Source organism: Triticum urartu, chromosome 3 (assembly GCF_003073215.2).
Source record: "Triticum urartu cultivar G1812 chromosome 3, Tu2.1, whole genome shotgun sequence".
Lineage (NCBI taxonomy): Eukaryota > Viridiplantae > Streptophyta > Magnoliopsida > Poales > Poaceae > Triticum > Triticum urartu.
In genome coordinates, this window is record NC_053024.1 from 660,625,562 (window position 1) to 660,642,069 (window position 16,508).

Here is a 16,508-nt window from a genome sequence, read left to right on the forward strand (position 1 = left end):
TGATTTATTAGTGTGGATAAAATAAGCTTTATACGATCTTGTGATGTGGAAGAAATAAAAGTGACGGACTGCATAATAAAGGTCCATATCACAAGTGGCAATATAAAGCGACGTTCTTTCGCATTAAGATTTTGTGCATCCAACCGTAAAAGCACATGACAACCTCTGCTTCCCTTTGCAAAGGGCCTATCTTTTATTCTTGTCTTATACTTCATGCAAGAGTCACGGTGATCTTCACCTTTCCTTTTTACATTTTATCTCTTGGCAAGCACAATGTGTTGGAAAGATCCTGATATATATAGCTAATTGGATGTGAGTTTTCATGAACTATTATTGTTGGCATTACCCTTGAGGTAAAAGGTTGGGAGGCAAAACTATAAGCCCCCATCTTTCTCTGTGTCCGACTAAAACTTAATACCCATAAATATTGCGTGAGTGTTAGCAATTGTGAAAGACTAAATGATAGTTGAGTATGTGGACTTGCTGAAAAGCTCTTATATTGACTCTTTCTGATGTTATGATAAATTGCAATTGCTTCAATGACTGAGATTATATTTTGTTAGTTTTCAATGAAGTTTCTGATTCATACTTGAAATTGTGAATGAATTGTTACTTTAGCATAAGAAATCATATGAATATATATATATGTTGCTGTTATAAGAATGAACATGATGCCCTCATGTCCATATTTTATTTTATCGACACCTCTATCTCTAAACATGTGGACATATTTTTCGATTTCGGCTTCCACTTGAGGACAAGCGAGGTCTAAGCTTGTGGGAGTTGATACGTCCATTTTGCACCATGCTTTTATATCGATATTTATTGCATTATGGGTTGTTATTACACATTATGTCACAATTCTTATGCCTATTCTCTCTTATTTTAGAAGGTTTACATGAAGAGGGAGAATGCCGACAGCTGGAATTCTGGGTTGGAAAAGGAGCAAATATTACAGACCTATTCTGCACAACTCCAAAAGTCCTGAAACTTCACGGGAGCATGCTTCAGAATAAAAAAAATATTGGGCGAAGGAAGCACCAGAGGGGGCCCACCCACCATCCACGAGGGTGGGGGCACGCCCTACCCCCCTGGGCGCCCCCCGCCTCGTGGGCCCTCTGGCAGCCCTCTGATGCCCATCTTCTGCTATATGAGGTCTTTCGTCCGGAAAAAAAAATCATAAGCAAGCTCACGGGACGAAACTCCGCCGCCACGAGGCGGAACCTTGGCGGAACCAATCTAGGGCTTCGGCGGAGCTGTTCTACGGGGAAACTTCCCTTCGAGAGGGGGAAATCATCACCATCATCATCACCATCGATCCTCTCATCAGGAGGGGGTCAATCTCCATCAACATCTTCACCAACACCATCTCATCTCAAACCCTAGTTCATCTCTTGTATCCAATCTTTGTCCCAAAACCTCAGATTGGTACATGTGGGTTGCTAGTAGTGTTGATTACTCCTTGTAGTTGATGCTAGTTGGTTTATTTGGTGGAAGATCATATGTTAAGATCCTTTATGCATATTAATACCCCTCTGATTATGAACATGAATATGCTTTGTGAGTATTTACGTTTGTTCTTGAGGACATGGGAGAAGTCTTGCTATAAGTAGTCATGTGAATTTGGTATTCGTTCGATATTTTGATGAGATGTATGTTGTCTCACCTCTAGTGGTGTCATGTGAACGTCGACTACATGACACTTCACCATTGTTTGGGCCTAGAGGAAGGCATTGGGAAGTAATAAGTAGATGATGGGTTGCTAGAGTGACAGAAGCTTAAACCCTAGTTTATGAGTTGCTTCGTAAGGGGCTGATTTGGATCCATATGTTTCATGATATGGTTAGGTTTACCTTAATACTTCTTTTGTAGTTGCGGATGCTTGCAAGATGGGTTAATCATAAGTGGGATGCTTGTCCAAGTAAGGACAGTATCCAAGCACCGGTCCACCCACATATCAAATTATCAAAGTACCGAACGCGAATCATATGAGCGTGATGAAAACTAGCTTGACGATAATTCCCATGTGTCCTCGGGAGCGTTTTTCTTTATATAAGAGTTTGTCCAGGCTTGTCCTTTGCTACAAAAAAGGATTGGGCCATCTTGCTGCACCTTATTTACTTTTATTACTTGTCACCCGTTACAAACTACCTTATCACAAAACTATCTGTTATCGATAATTCCAGTGCTCGCAGAGAATACCTTACTAAAACTTCTTATCATTTCCTTCTGCTCCTCGTTGGGTTCGACACTCTTACTTATCGAAAGGACTACGATAGATCCCCTATACTTGTGGGTCATCACTTACATCCTTAGACCATGAGAATATTGTAGGCCTTCATACCGGATGGTTACATTGGGGTTCCCAAAAGTTTTCCGTTTCTGGGAGATCATAAAGGTAGCTTGCGGGTACACCCTATGTCAATGTTCTCGATGATTCATGACTAGGATTTGCTCCTCCAACAATGGAGAGATGCTCACCGATCCCACTCTGTATTACAACATCCATCATCATCTGGCCACACGAAAGCGTGATATTGATCGCAGGGATACCTAAATACATACATGAGAAAATAGAACAAAATAGGTAACGAGGATAACTTGGTATCCGATACCGGCAACTGGGGTTTTATAAAATATCACGAAGAAAGGGAAGCATATGCGAAAGCAAAAGTTTCGCTAGATAAAGATAATCGTGAATATATGGGAATTATTAAGGGTGTCCAGATCTCATCTATAATTATTGACCAAAAAGTGTTCCAGACATGTCCACATGTTTTCAAACCAACAGGGTCACACGCCACATGACCAGTGGTATTTAAGAGAACTAGGAGATAATGGAGAATGAGAGAAGGGCTTCAAAAGTGTTTCAGATGTCCCCAAAAGTGTTTCGGGAGGTCCTGGTGTGTCCCAGTGATGTCCGCATGTGTCACAGAAGGTGACTGAAGCTTTGAGAAGGTCCGAAGGGTTCTACGATGTTCTATACAATCCCTAATGGGCTTACCCCCTCCCAATTCCAAAGGCAAGGCGGCCCACATGAACACAAGTCGACAACCCCTTGGCAAGCTAGTCAGGAGGAGTCCTAGTTGGACTGGGACTCCCTTGCGCAGAAGGAGGAGGACTCCTTCGGGGTTTTGGTTGACTCCCCTTGGCCCCCACCTATTTATCGGTGGGGAGGGGTGCACCCAAGGACATACTAAGCCACTCAGCTCAAGACCTCCATGCATTCGCGCCCTCTTTCTCCCTGATCTTCATTAGATCTAGATAAGAATGCCACTAGGTTTTTTCTCTCTCTAGTTTTCTGAGTTGTTCTTCATGTTGGTTCCATGAAGTGCAGTACCTCTATGTCAGTATGTGCGGGTACCTCAGAGGTTTCAACTACTTCGACACTAGATCGACAGATCATCTAGGCGAAATTCTCACGACTGGGAGGTATAACCTAGCCAGGGAATCAACTGATCTTCTCCCCGATGCATTTACCTAGTGAGATTGATCTATCCTATCATATTCAAGTGTTCCTGGGTGCGACTGTACAGTAAATTTTTGTTGCGTGGTACATTCCTCAACACACATGTTGTGTGGGGGATCCAGAGAGATGAGATGAGAGAGTGCTTGAATTGACTGTTGCATGTTACCACAAGCATCTATTAATCTCGGTGTACCCCGTTCCTGGCAAATCAAGAAAAGCCCTTCCATTCCTATCCGTCCGTCATGGCCAGTACTTTGGAGATTATGATCTTTTTCTAAAGCCTACCCAATCACGTGGGTTGACAGTGGTGGTAGTAACTGCAAGTACCTTGTCTTCTCTTGTAGGACGGGAGGCACCAAACTGGCTCAGTGCAAAAATAAAGATGAAAGCTAAAGGAAAGGATAGAAATGGAGCTTTTTAATAATTTTTGTCGGAGTCATGCCGCACACTTGCGTCATCCTCTTGGAGAAGAGATTGCATTTGTGTGTGTGTGTGTGTGTGTGTGTGTGTTGTTATAGCTTTGATTAGTCGGTTGGATTGGGCATAATGAAATCAAAATGGACGTGTGCATCACTTGATTTAGAGGGCAGGGCTTTCCCTTTTCGAAAAATGTAAAAATGAAGATCGTTGGCTCGATCCTCAGATATTGGATACCTAGCGACATCAGCGCGAGTGCACACTTTTTCCTTGAAGGAATTGCTTTAGAAGATTGAGACTTAGTGGTAGGTGTTATCAACCTCATCTTTGTAAATGGTTATGCCATTGCCGACTACTATGTACTCTGATGTAAGTTTATGTCATGGATTTGCTTGAAATCTTCCATAATCACCCGCAAAAAAAAGAAATCTTCCATAATAAAATTTGTGGAAATACATGTCCTAGGATGTGGGTTTTAACCTTTCTTAAAAAAGCTTGTGCATCGATCCAAGCTGTTTAAACCGTACTATATCGAACATCCAGAGAGGATCAATTGCATATGTAGGCGTAAGGCAGTTAACTAAGCTAGGAAGATGGTAGCAGACCTCTCCTAGCTATGGCGTAGTAGGACCTAACTTATGTCATGATCCATCCACATGATGTTTCCTTCGGTAATGGGCATCCACATGATAGGATGTGCTCCCCTAGGTCCCAACTCATGCCACTCATGGTGATGCATGTAGGATGGGCGAACAAAACTGGTGGAGAGGAGAGGTTTAGCAGCTACTGAGGGTTCTGCCAGCGCTTGATTCTTCTTAAGGTCTAGCGATAGGCTGGCATGGCGGCATCATGCATCAGTAGCACTGCACTATTAGTGCAGCAGAGTGTGACGTGTCCCGGTCTCCGGCCAGGGGGCTCGCACTCGCATAATCCGTGTGGGTGCTCCCGAGAGATGAGATGAGACGAGGGCTTGAATTGATTGCTGCATGTTACCACAAACATTTAATTATCTTGGTGTACTCAGTTCCTGGCAAATCAAGAAAAGCCCTCCCATCCTTACTTGTCTGTGCGTCCATCATGGCCACTGCTTTGGAGATCATGATTCCTTTTTCTCAAGCCTGCCCAATCAGGAGGGTAGACAATGGTGTAGGAAGGAGAGTTGGAAGATATACCTAGATCCCTCGATAGAGAAAAGAGCGAGCAGGTTACGTACTATTGGGGTGGTAACTGCACGTACCTTATCTCCTCTTCTAGGATGGGACGCACAACCGCAACTGACGCGGTGCAAAAACAAAGATCAAAGCCAAAGGAGAGGAGAGAAATGGAGATTTTCGATCTTTTTGCAGAATCATGACTGCATTTGTGTCATCCTCTTGGAGCCATGCCGTGTTGTTGTTCTTACTTTGAGTAGTTGGTTGAATTGCGTATCATGAAATGAAATGGCTCTATGCATCGCTAGATGCAGATGCCAGATTTTCCCCTTTTTGAAAAAAATATGAAATGAAAACCGATGTCTCGATCTTTCGAGACTGGACATCTAGCTACGTCGGTGCAAGTGCATACTTTTTCCTTGAAGGCGTTGCTTTAGAAAACTGAGACTTGATGGTTGGTGTTATCCACCTCATCTTTGTAAATGGTTCTGCCTTTGCCGACTACTATGTACTCTGATTGTAAGTTTGTGTGATGGATTCGCTTGAGATCTCCTAGGATAAATTTATGAATATTTATGTCCTAGGGCGCAGGTTTTAACCTGTATTAGAAAATCTTGTGCATTGAACCAAGCCATGCAAACCGCGCTAGATCAATCGGCTAAAGAGGACCAATTGCATATCTAGGCGTAACACAATTAACTAAGCTAGGCAGATGGCAGTCGACCTCTCCTAGCTAGGGCCTAGTAGGACCTAATTAACTCATGGCATGATCCATGCACAGGATGTTTCCTTCGATAATGGGCGTCCATATGATAGGATGTTCTCCTTAGGGTCCAGCTTATGTCACTAGCTCATGTGATACATGTAGGACGGCCAAACAAAACTGGCTTATAGGAGGGAGGGGGTGCGACAGCTGAGGACCCAACACACCTCAGAGCATCTCCAGCCGCGCCCCCAACAAGGTCTTCCAAGCGAAATTTCGGCCGTCGATGCTGAAAAATCGGCTCAGCCGCGTCCTCAAAAGCCCTTTTTTCATTGGCTCGGACCGAAATTGGCGCCGGCGGACCCAGGCCGAACCCGGCGCGCTGGTGGGCGCTTGGGGGCGCCGGCCGAATCGCTTTTGGCACGAAAGTCGAGTGCCCTCCTTGGCAGCGACTCGGCTCTTCTCGACGTTTCGTCGTCCTCATCGCCTCGGTTCCCGCGACGAATCAATGCGAAAACTGCCGCGCGCTGCTGTGCCGATCAGCCTCCTCCATTGATGCCTCACGGGCGGCGCAACCGGACGCCCCGCGTCCCTCGCCCGCCACACGTAACACGGCGGCCACGCGTACGCGCGGCGCCTCCGCCTATATAAGCCGCCCCCAGCGCGCCGGTGACGCACATACTCTCCACCGCTGACGCCTCGTTCCTCCCCGTCCCTCCCTCTCCTCTCGCCTTTCTAGTTCAACCATGGCGGAGCGCTTCCTTCGGCCGCCACCATCTCCATGAGGACGAAGCTCGGCTCCTCTATGAAGCCGAGTACCCGATCCCGCCGGAGATGCGAGTGCCCGGGGCGTGGAGGATCAGCGCCGGCGGGGTCTCGGTGCCACCACCGCCCACCGGAGCGGCGCGGCGTGCGGAGATCGCGCGTATCCGCACCTCTCTGCCACAGGCGGCGAGGGAAGGCCCACGGTACGTCGCTGACAGCCCGCTGTGGGAGCCCTACTTCCGCCGCCGCCACGCCGAGCAGCTCGAGGCCGCCAACGGCGTCGTGTCCTCTAGGAGGCTCAACTCCGAAGGCCGCCGCCGATGGTGGGGCGTGCCCGGCCGTGCGCTGGAGGCCGTCCTCGAGTACATCGAGGGCGGCAACACGCTCAGGTTGGAGTACCCCTCTCCCCTGTCCATCTCCCGCCGGCGTGGGAGCTCGTGGACGCCAAGACGCATGGACCCGGGGGCGTCCTCCTCCTCGTCCGGCTCTCCCAGCCTCCGCCCGGTCAAGCCGGAGCCCCAGGACGCGCCGGTCAGCCACCGCACCCGCAGCTCCGGCGTCCGCATCGCCGACTCCTCCCCCACCTCTGTCCGCCTCATCCTCGTCAGGCCGAAGGCGGGGCCCGGCCTCCCCGCGGAGTACGAGGTCATTGTCCGGCGCGGCTTCTCCGACGAGGAGGCCCTAAAATGGGCGCGGGACGACTACCTCTGCGACGAGATGGTCCGGCAGCGCCGAGCCCTGGAGGAGATAGCCGCCCGCAAGCGTGGGCGCGAGGACGAGCACGACGTGGTGATCCTCGACAGCGACGAGGACGAGGACGCCCTCGGACCGTCCAACCCGCCGCGTCAACCTGGGAAGGGGTGCAGCAGGGACGGCGGCCGTGGAGGAGGCGACAACGACGACGATGGCAGCGGCGACTACACGAAGTTCTACAGGCTCCTCGGCATGTAGAGCTTCAAGGGCGGCGGGAGGCGAGGAGCGGCGAGGGCGACGGCGGGGCGCGGCGAGTAGCGTTTTTTTTGTAAAATATTTTAAATATGTATGAACTCGTCGAAGTTTGGATGAATTTACACCTAATTTGTGGTTTTCAAATAAATCGTGGGCGCCGCGACTGAGGGGCATCATGCCCCAACACGCGATTTCGCCATTGATTTTTAGCGCCTTCAAGGAAGCCAACGGCTGGAGATGCTCTCAACTCAACAGGAGGATGCTTCCTTGTCACGCCGGCCTGCGTTCGCCTGTGCCTGCGACGTGCAGCAGCAGCTGCTCCTGCCGGACCATGTCATGCAACGCATGGGAGATGGGACCTCCCCCCGCCGTGCGCTGACAATCGTTCACCCCCCATCACCACCCCGTGTCGGCTCCATCATGCATCCATCGGCTGCGTACGTTGCAAGCAGCAACTTATTGACTCGTACCACCACAAACACACGCTTCCTCTGGGGTCTGTATGTATGCCCGCCTGTCATCCGCCTTTTTCTTTTTTTCTATATAATAGGTGTTCTTTTCATTAACTCGTAACAAAATATCAAGGGGATAATCATATACCGGGTCGGCTAAGATATTCACAATCAACATTAGCGCGCACATACACAAAAGATCAAGAGCGAAACCATACATACAAAAGACAATGACCGCACAAAAGACTGTCACCCGCTTAGGCAAGCTCGACCGAGTTAGTCGAGTTTTGGTGAACACTCTGAAAGAGTGTCATGTGCGTCATAAGTAGCCACTTAGCCTGTAGCCAGACAATTGCAGTGTTTGGTTAGTGTAAACGGGGGCACCGGCATCTTCTCCGCCGGGAGGACAATTTGTCAGCAAGGTTGAATCTCAGGAGCGCCCCTAGCTGAGAGAGTCAAGAGAGAACATGGTTCTGTCGAGAGAGGTCCGGTCCGGTCCCGCTGCGCCTGGCGTAACGCTTGGGCATGGCCCCGGAGAGTTCATGGGTCCCTTTTCCTCGCTTTATTTTCCTCGTGTTGACCAGTGCAGATCGAGATCGATCCACCAAACCACCAGGCTAGATAGATGGTATATATCTAGCGTGTGTTGGTCGATGGACAGCGACGCCGTTGGTTGTACTTGTACAGTACCCGCGTGAACCCGTAATTCAAACCGGGGTGGTGGCCGTCGCGGCCGTGGTGCAGTGAACCCTCACCAAATGATAGATCCGTCGTTGCCTCTTCAGCTAGCCTACGTCCGTCCAGCAGATCGGCTACATGTCGCACGCACGCGCACTGTTCGAGATTTGACATGGTAGAAAATGCAAGGATCATGTACAACTAACTAGAATGATCATAGACGGAAAAACCAGTTTGTCAACGTAGAAGAATCAGTGCAATAAACCCTGGCCCTTTTCAAAATAATTCGGATCATACACGAATTATCAGCGCACTATATATACATGGTCCATCAGACACACTATACGTGATCCAGCAACATACTATGTGCATGCATGCATGCACGCGTCAACGAATGATGAACTGATTAATACTCACTCCATGATGCGCTGCCGCCTGGCATGGTCCTAAGGCCATTCGATGGCATATGCCGGCCGGTCAGCCAACGCATGTGAGTGACCTCCCATCATCTCACCACGCTGCCTTGCACGAGATGTGAAGCTAGCTAGGTTTGCAACGACGACCGATCTGCTTCCCTGCTCGACCACCACCATCATCATTGCCGCATTAATAACTTCGTTTGTGAATTTGCACTTGCAAGTTAGCAGTTAAGCCGTGTTGGTGTCCCGGCCGGCCAGTACTGCAGTGGCTTGCTTGCTCCCTTCGTCCACACCCAACACCCAGCACCACTTTTCCCCCAAGCTATGGCGCCAAGCCAATAAGCTAGCTGCCTTGGCTGGGTTAGCAAGGAGGATGAGTAATTGGACAGCAACTGCTGGTACATACTCCTTGCATGTTCTTGACTTGGGTTGATTGAGGGTTAGGGGTTGGGGCCCTGCCTCCCTCACCCTTCCTTCCTTCCTAGGACTAAATTTGTGGATGGGTGGCGCCATTGGAGTACAAAACCTCACCAACCCCTCCTCACTTTTGGACTTGGTCGGCCTCGCATGCACCATGCAGGCAGGCAGGCAGAGCTAGCCCCCAACATTTCATTTCTGGTACCTCCTTGGCGCCAGATTAATAAACTTTGTTGAGGCCTTTTGCTTTTTGGGTACTAGCTGTGTGGTTGTGTTTAGCTTTTAGAAGAAGAAAAAGGTTAGAGGAAACATGAGCAAATCTGAGGCATTGCTTTAGTATCGGTGCAAGCCTTGTTTTTTCGGGCGTGGAGACATATACAAGAGTGTAGGTCTAGTTTGGAAACTCTTGTATATCAACTTCACGTCATTGGGTACATGAAAAAAAATCACGTCACTAGATTCCTGAAAAATATAAAGCTACATTAAAGTTGAGACATTTATTTTGAGATGAAAGGATTGACATTTTTGGGCGCCCCAGAATTCAAGAAAGCTCGAGGAATTTCTAGACTAGATGAACATGATAAGACCCGAAAAAAAAGTTAACATGATAAGAACCCTTAATGTTTAGACGACGGGGTTTTCCACAAAATGTCACTGGAATTTCTACTAGTACTACATTTTTTTTCTTGACTACGTCCACAATGACAAACATTCTAGGACGAGATCTAAACCCGCAACCTAAGCTACCGCGCGCCAGTGAGTGTGCTTTCGTGTGTTCTAATCCACCATCGGCCGGTGATCAGTCTGTGATTGATCATGGCATGGTAACCCCAGTCATGTGTGCCACGGCAGAGAATAACACTTACTGATTTGCTTGCTAGCCGTGCAGTTCATCAGCAGCCGGCGTGGCGTGGTTAAAGGCGTTGCAGCCTTTTGGGCACTCACACCCACTTACAAGTAATAACTGGAGTACTACCCCAAGCAGCAGGCATGCCATTGATGTGATCTGGTGTGATAGTCAGCAGCAGCACGTACCAGTTATAGCTCTACTGTGTAGACTATGCTCTGAAGCAAACTACGATGCTTTGCATACGTTTGTTGGCACCAGCTCTACTCATGTTTGATGCATGAGTGAGCTTACAATTTTGTGATTTACACGAACTCGGTTAGGCGATTGTTAGCAGGTGCTACAAATTGCACCCATGCTAAGTTGGTTGAACCACTCTCCTACTAAAACTGTCACAAGTAATATGAATCGGAGGGTGTACATGATTTCAAAAAAATAAAACAAAACTAGACAATCATGTGTTAGCCCATTATGGAGAAAATGGGCACCTTATCCGCCTGGTTGGCCCTATTAATTAGTCAGTAAACAGCCTAAGCTCCCAGGACGAAGAATTTCTTTCTCCCTCTCTCGAGCAACCCCTTCCCTTTTTGAAATGATTTTCCCCTAGATTAAGATAGCTCATTTTCCTCTCATGCACCGGCACTGTACATCCAAAACATAAAACGGGAACAGTGGCAGCCATCTGGTACTGCCAAGAAACCTCTACACTGTCCTGAACTCCTGATCGCCTCCATAACAAAAGCAGCATGCACCAGATCTTCTTTAGCTTAGGCAAAGATTGATTATTAGCAGCATTGATCATCTCATGTTGCTTTCGAACCCTATTAGATCTATTCGTGCTCTTGCATGTGACAGAAGTACAGAACTTAGAGCATCTACAACCGAGCCTCTCATACCCGTTTCAAACGCCCGAGCAAGCCGTTCGGTCACTCACCAGTCAAAAAAAAAATCAGCCCAACTGAAACTCTCAAACCATGGACAAACGTACGGATTGACCGGCACCCCTCATATCCAGCCCAAATATAGGGCGGATATGGGGCGGCCCGGTCACGCCCGGGCGCATCCGCCTAACAGGCCCGGCCCACCATCGACCCCACAAAAAACCCCAATCTGAACTGCGAGCTCAAACCCTAGCTCATTCTCTCTCTCTCTCCATCCACTCCTCTCCTTTCCCTTTCCGACCCCATCCACCACGATGAGAAGCTCCGGCAGCGACTCCGGCTCGGAGCTCGACTACCAGGAGGAGATGGTCCTCCGCATTGCGCTGGAGCTGTCCAAGGTGGAGACCAGCGACAACTCTGGATCTGGAGTGTCGCCACAGCTCCCGCTCCGGCGGCGCAACGTGGACATCGGACCTGGACCCTCCCGGCCCGCACGCAGCGACAAGGACAACATAGTCCGCGCCAGCCCCGCGTCGTCTCCTTTCCCCCGCCGGTCGCTCCTCCACGCGGCCAATGTTGGGTGCTTGTGCCCGCGCCTCCTGCCCGCACGCACACTGTGGAGTCGGAGGCGCGCATCGTGCGCTGCAAGAGGCAGCATGCACGGGAGAGGGACGCGATGGAGCAGTCCGCGCGCCGCCGCCGTGGGACGATGCTGGACGCCGACGAGGATGTGCATCTCCTCGCATGGGTGTACTGCCGCTCCCTCACGACAGCGGAGACGGAGGCTCGCCGCCTCCGACGAAAGAACGCCAAGGCGCTCCGGCTCGCTATTGAGCAGTCGGAGCGCGAGGCGAAGGAGGCAGCGGTGGAGAAGGATCGGGTGGCAAGGCTGAAGCGGGAGCTAGACAGGGCGGTCCGTCGAAATAAGGGGCTCATCATCCTCTCCGACTCCGACTCCGACGACGGGGACAACTGCACCTCCTCGTGCGACGACGAAGACCCTCCACCAGTCGCAGACGCCTATAGCTGCGTTGGCGACCGGAAGGGCAAAGGCCTGGCGAGAAAGTGGTGATTCCGCCCCCTCCTCCTCAATGTTTTATCTTTTTTAGTTGTAAAAGTTTATGAACTTGTCCGGGGGTGAACTATGATCTTTTGGATGTGGTGAAGTATCTTAATGTCCGTTTGCAGCCGACCTTGTGTTCCTTTGTAGCTAATTTTTGTTGTCCGTCATTTGATCACGTAGAATAGATCAACGTTTGCATGTCTAGTATGGATATAAAGCGCCGGATATGAGATACGCGGATGCAGAGTGGCAAATATGAGGGGTGCCCGGTCGGGCGCGTCCGCGAGCCTTTGAGGGGCCGGATTTGCCAACTGCGGCCGTAGATGCTCTTAACCCTGGGTTTTCTGACATGCCCATCATTCTCTTTTAGTATTTGTTGTTGGCTGTTAGGTCTATAGCCGGCCGACTGCCAGCTGCTGGTAAGAACATCTACAACTAGGCGTCTCAAATCCCTTTCATAGGCCCGAGCGGACGGCTGGTCACTGACCAGTCGAAAAAAATGACCCAGAAGGGCTCCTTATACCATGTCCTAAACGCCCGGGCTAACCGACACCCCTCATATTTGGCGCTGTACGCGCTAGGGAATAGCCCATGTGTGGGGCGGGAAAGCCAGAAGCACCTTGTTTTTTTTGCCTTTTTCTATTTGAACTTTTTTTCCTTTCTAAAAATAATTCGGGATCTCAAAAAAAGTTACAAACTGTGAAATGTTCATTTTTTTTCATGATTTGAAAACATGTTCAGGAAAAGAATGCTCACAGATTCAAAAAATGTTCACTGAATTTAAAAAAAACTTATTGAATTCAAAAAATGTTCGTAATTGCAAAAGAATGAACATTTGTTAATTTTAATGTTTTTATATTTTGATGAACATTTTATTAGCATTTTCTAATAATGATGAAATTTTTTGAACTTGATGAACAAACTTTGTATTCAAGAACATTGTTTTTTCAAAAATGGATGAACAAATTTTGAATTCAATAAACAAGATTTGAATTTGATGAACATTTTTTGAAAATAGATTAACAAATTTGGAAATTGCTGAATTTTTTAATTCGATGAACAAATTTGGAATTTTGATGAATATTTTTAAAATCCGATGAACAAAAAATGTCCGGAAATTTGAAAATAAAATTCACAAAAAAGGTGAAAGTAGTCAATTCCAAAAACAATTATCAATTTGAAAAATGTTTACAAATTTAAAAAATATTCATGATTTTAAAAAAATGTTCCTAGTTTCAAAAGCTGTTCATGATTTCAAAAAATGTTCACAAATTTGAAAGATTTTTGCAAAGTAATTATGAAAAATAAAAATAAAATAGAATATATATTAGAAATGCAAAATGGAAAAAGAAGAAGAAAGAAAAAATACGTAAAAACCGAAAGGAAAGAAAACTGGTTCAGGTAAGGTCCAAGAACCTTGCCAAAACCGAGGGCAAGAAATCTGTTAATGGATCGGCCCAAAGGAGGATCGAACACTGGAGGGGGTACACACTGCGTCGCTAGGGCGTGCCCTACGCGCCAAATAGGAAAGCCTCTCGATCTCGTCGATCCATTCACACACATGCATGATCAGCGATAGATGAATCGATCCATGCCCCTTTTCTCTTTGTAAAAAACTCGTAAAAAAGATGTGGACTTTGCACATTATGTGCAACAAGGACGTGCGTTGAAGGTTATCAATAATTCCATCGCCACCGCTGCCTAGGTCGAACTAGGCTGCTCGTGCGTACGCATCAAGCTGGTGGATCTACGGGGCTCACCGGAACGGTTTCGATGAATATCGGATAATACCGGGTATTACTGATAATATATATACATGGAAAATGTTTCCAAATATGATCTACACCGACACGTTCTTCTTCCGCTGCAACTCGGTGACGGTAACAACCGTGATCCCAACTCGTTATGCATCTTCATATTGATCTTGGGTGATCGTAGGTGCGAATTTTTTGTTTTACTATGTTTCCCAACAAGTGGAGGGACCAGATCTGGAGGTATGGAATAAGGTGATTCCTAAAGTGTCAAATGCAATGAACGATAGTTTGATGAAGCCTTATTCTGTCGACGAAATGAGGAAAGCTCTTTTCCATTGGGGACATGAAAGCTCCTGGTTTTGATGTGCTTCATGCAATTTTCTTTAAGAAGTGTTGGCACTTTTTGGGCGATTCTTTGACTTCACAAGTTTTTTATGCAATAAAGAGTAAGGTGATTACGGAAGGGTGGAATGACACGGTGATTGTTTCGATACCAAAAGTTGAAAACCCAAAGCTAACTACGAACATAGACCAATCATTTAATGCAATGTCCTTTATAAAGTAATCTCCAAAGTGATTGCCATATGTTTGAAATTTGTCCTAGAAGATATTATTTCTCCAGTCCTGAGTGTCTTTCTACCTAGAAGGCTATTCACTGAGAATATGTTACTAGCTAGCTTATGAGAGTATGCATGCAATTAAAAAAAGGAAGAATGGCAAGTGGAGTTAGTGTGTAGTTAAGTTGTGAAGGAAATATGCCCTAGAGGCAATAATAAAGTTATTATTTATTTCCTTATTTCATGATAAATGTTAATTATTCATGCTAGAATTTTATTAACCGGAAACATAATACATGTGTGAATACATAGACAAACAAAGTGTCACTAGTATGCCTCTACTTGACTAGCTCGTTGATCAAAGATGGTTACGTTTCCTAACCATAGACATGAGTTGTCATTTGACAAACGGGATCACATCATTAGGAGAATGATGTGATTGACTTGACCCATTCCGTTAGCTTAGCACTTGATCATTTTAGTTTACTGCTATTGCTTTCTTCATGACTTATACATGTTCCTATGACTATGAGATTATGCAACTCCCGATTACCGGAGGAACACTTTGTGTGCTACCAAATGTCACGATGTAACTGGGTGATTATAAAGGTGCTCTATAGGTGTCTCTGATGGTACTTGTTGAGTTGGCATAGATCGAGATTAGGATTTGTCACTCCGATTGTCGGAGAGGTATCTCTGGGCCCTCTCGGTAATGCACATCACTATAAGAGCCTTGCAAGCAATGCAACTAATGAGTTAGTTGCGGGATAGTGCATTACGGAACGAGTAAAGAGACTTGCCGGTAACGAGATTGAACTAGGTATTGAGATACCGACGATCGAATCTTGGGCAAGTAACATACCGATGACAAAGGGAACAACGTATGTTGTTATGCGGTTTGACCGACAAAAATCTTCGTAGAATATGTAGGAGTCAATATGAACATCTAGGTTCCGCTATTGGTTATTGACCGGAGACGTGTCTCGGTCATGTCTACATAGTTCTCGAACCCGTAGGGTCCGTACGCTTAACGTTCGGTGACGATCGGTATTATGAGTTTATGTGATTTGATGTACCGAAGGTAGTTCAGAGTCCTGGATGAGATCAGGGACATGACGAGGAGTCTCGAAATGGTCGAGATGTAAAGATCGATATATTGGACGACTATATTCGTACATCGGAAAGGTTTCGAGTGATTCGGGTATTTTTCGGAGTACCGGGGAGTTACGGGAATACGGGGAAGAAGTATTGGGCCTCATGGGCCAAGTGGTGAAAGAGAGGAGGCAGGGCGCGCGGCCCCCCCCCCCCTAGCCCAAACCGAATTGGACTAGGGGGCCGGCCCCCTTTCCTCCTTTCCTCCCTCTCCTTCCTTCTCCCCTTCCCCCTTCCTTTCCTCCTCCTGGCGCCCCTTTCCTACTCCTACTAGGAGGAGGACTCCTCCTCCTGGCGCGCCCTAGGAGGGACGGCCGGCCTCCCCCCTTGGTCCTTTATATACGGGGGCAGGGGGGCACCCTAGAACACACAAGTTGATCATTGATCCCTTAGTCGTGTGCGGTGCCCCCCTCCATCATAATCCACCTCGATCATATCATAGCGGTGCTTAGGCGAAGCCCTACGTCGGTAGCAACATCATCACCGTCATCACGCCGTCGTGCTGATGTAACTCTCCCGTGAAGCTCTGCTGGATCGAAGTTCATGGGACGTCATCGAGCTGAACGTGTGCTGAACTCGGAGGTGCCGTGCGTTCGGTACTTAGATTGGTCGGATCGTGAAGATGTTCGACTACATCAACCGTGTTCTCATAACGCTTCCGCTTACGGTCTACAAGGGTACGTGGACGATACTCTTCCCTCTCGTTGCTATACCTCACCATGATCTTGCGTGTGTGTAGGAATTTTTTTGAAATTACTACGTTCCCCAACAAGTTGGACATGCATAAAGCCTATGATCCCGTCGAATGTCGATTTCTACGTGGTATGCAGACTCA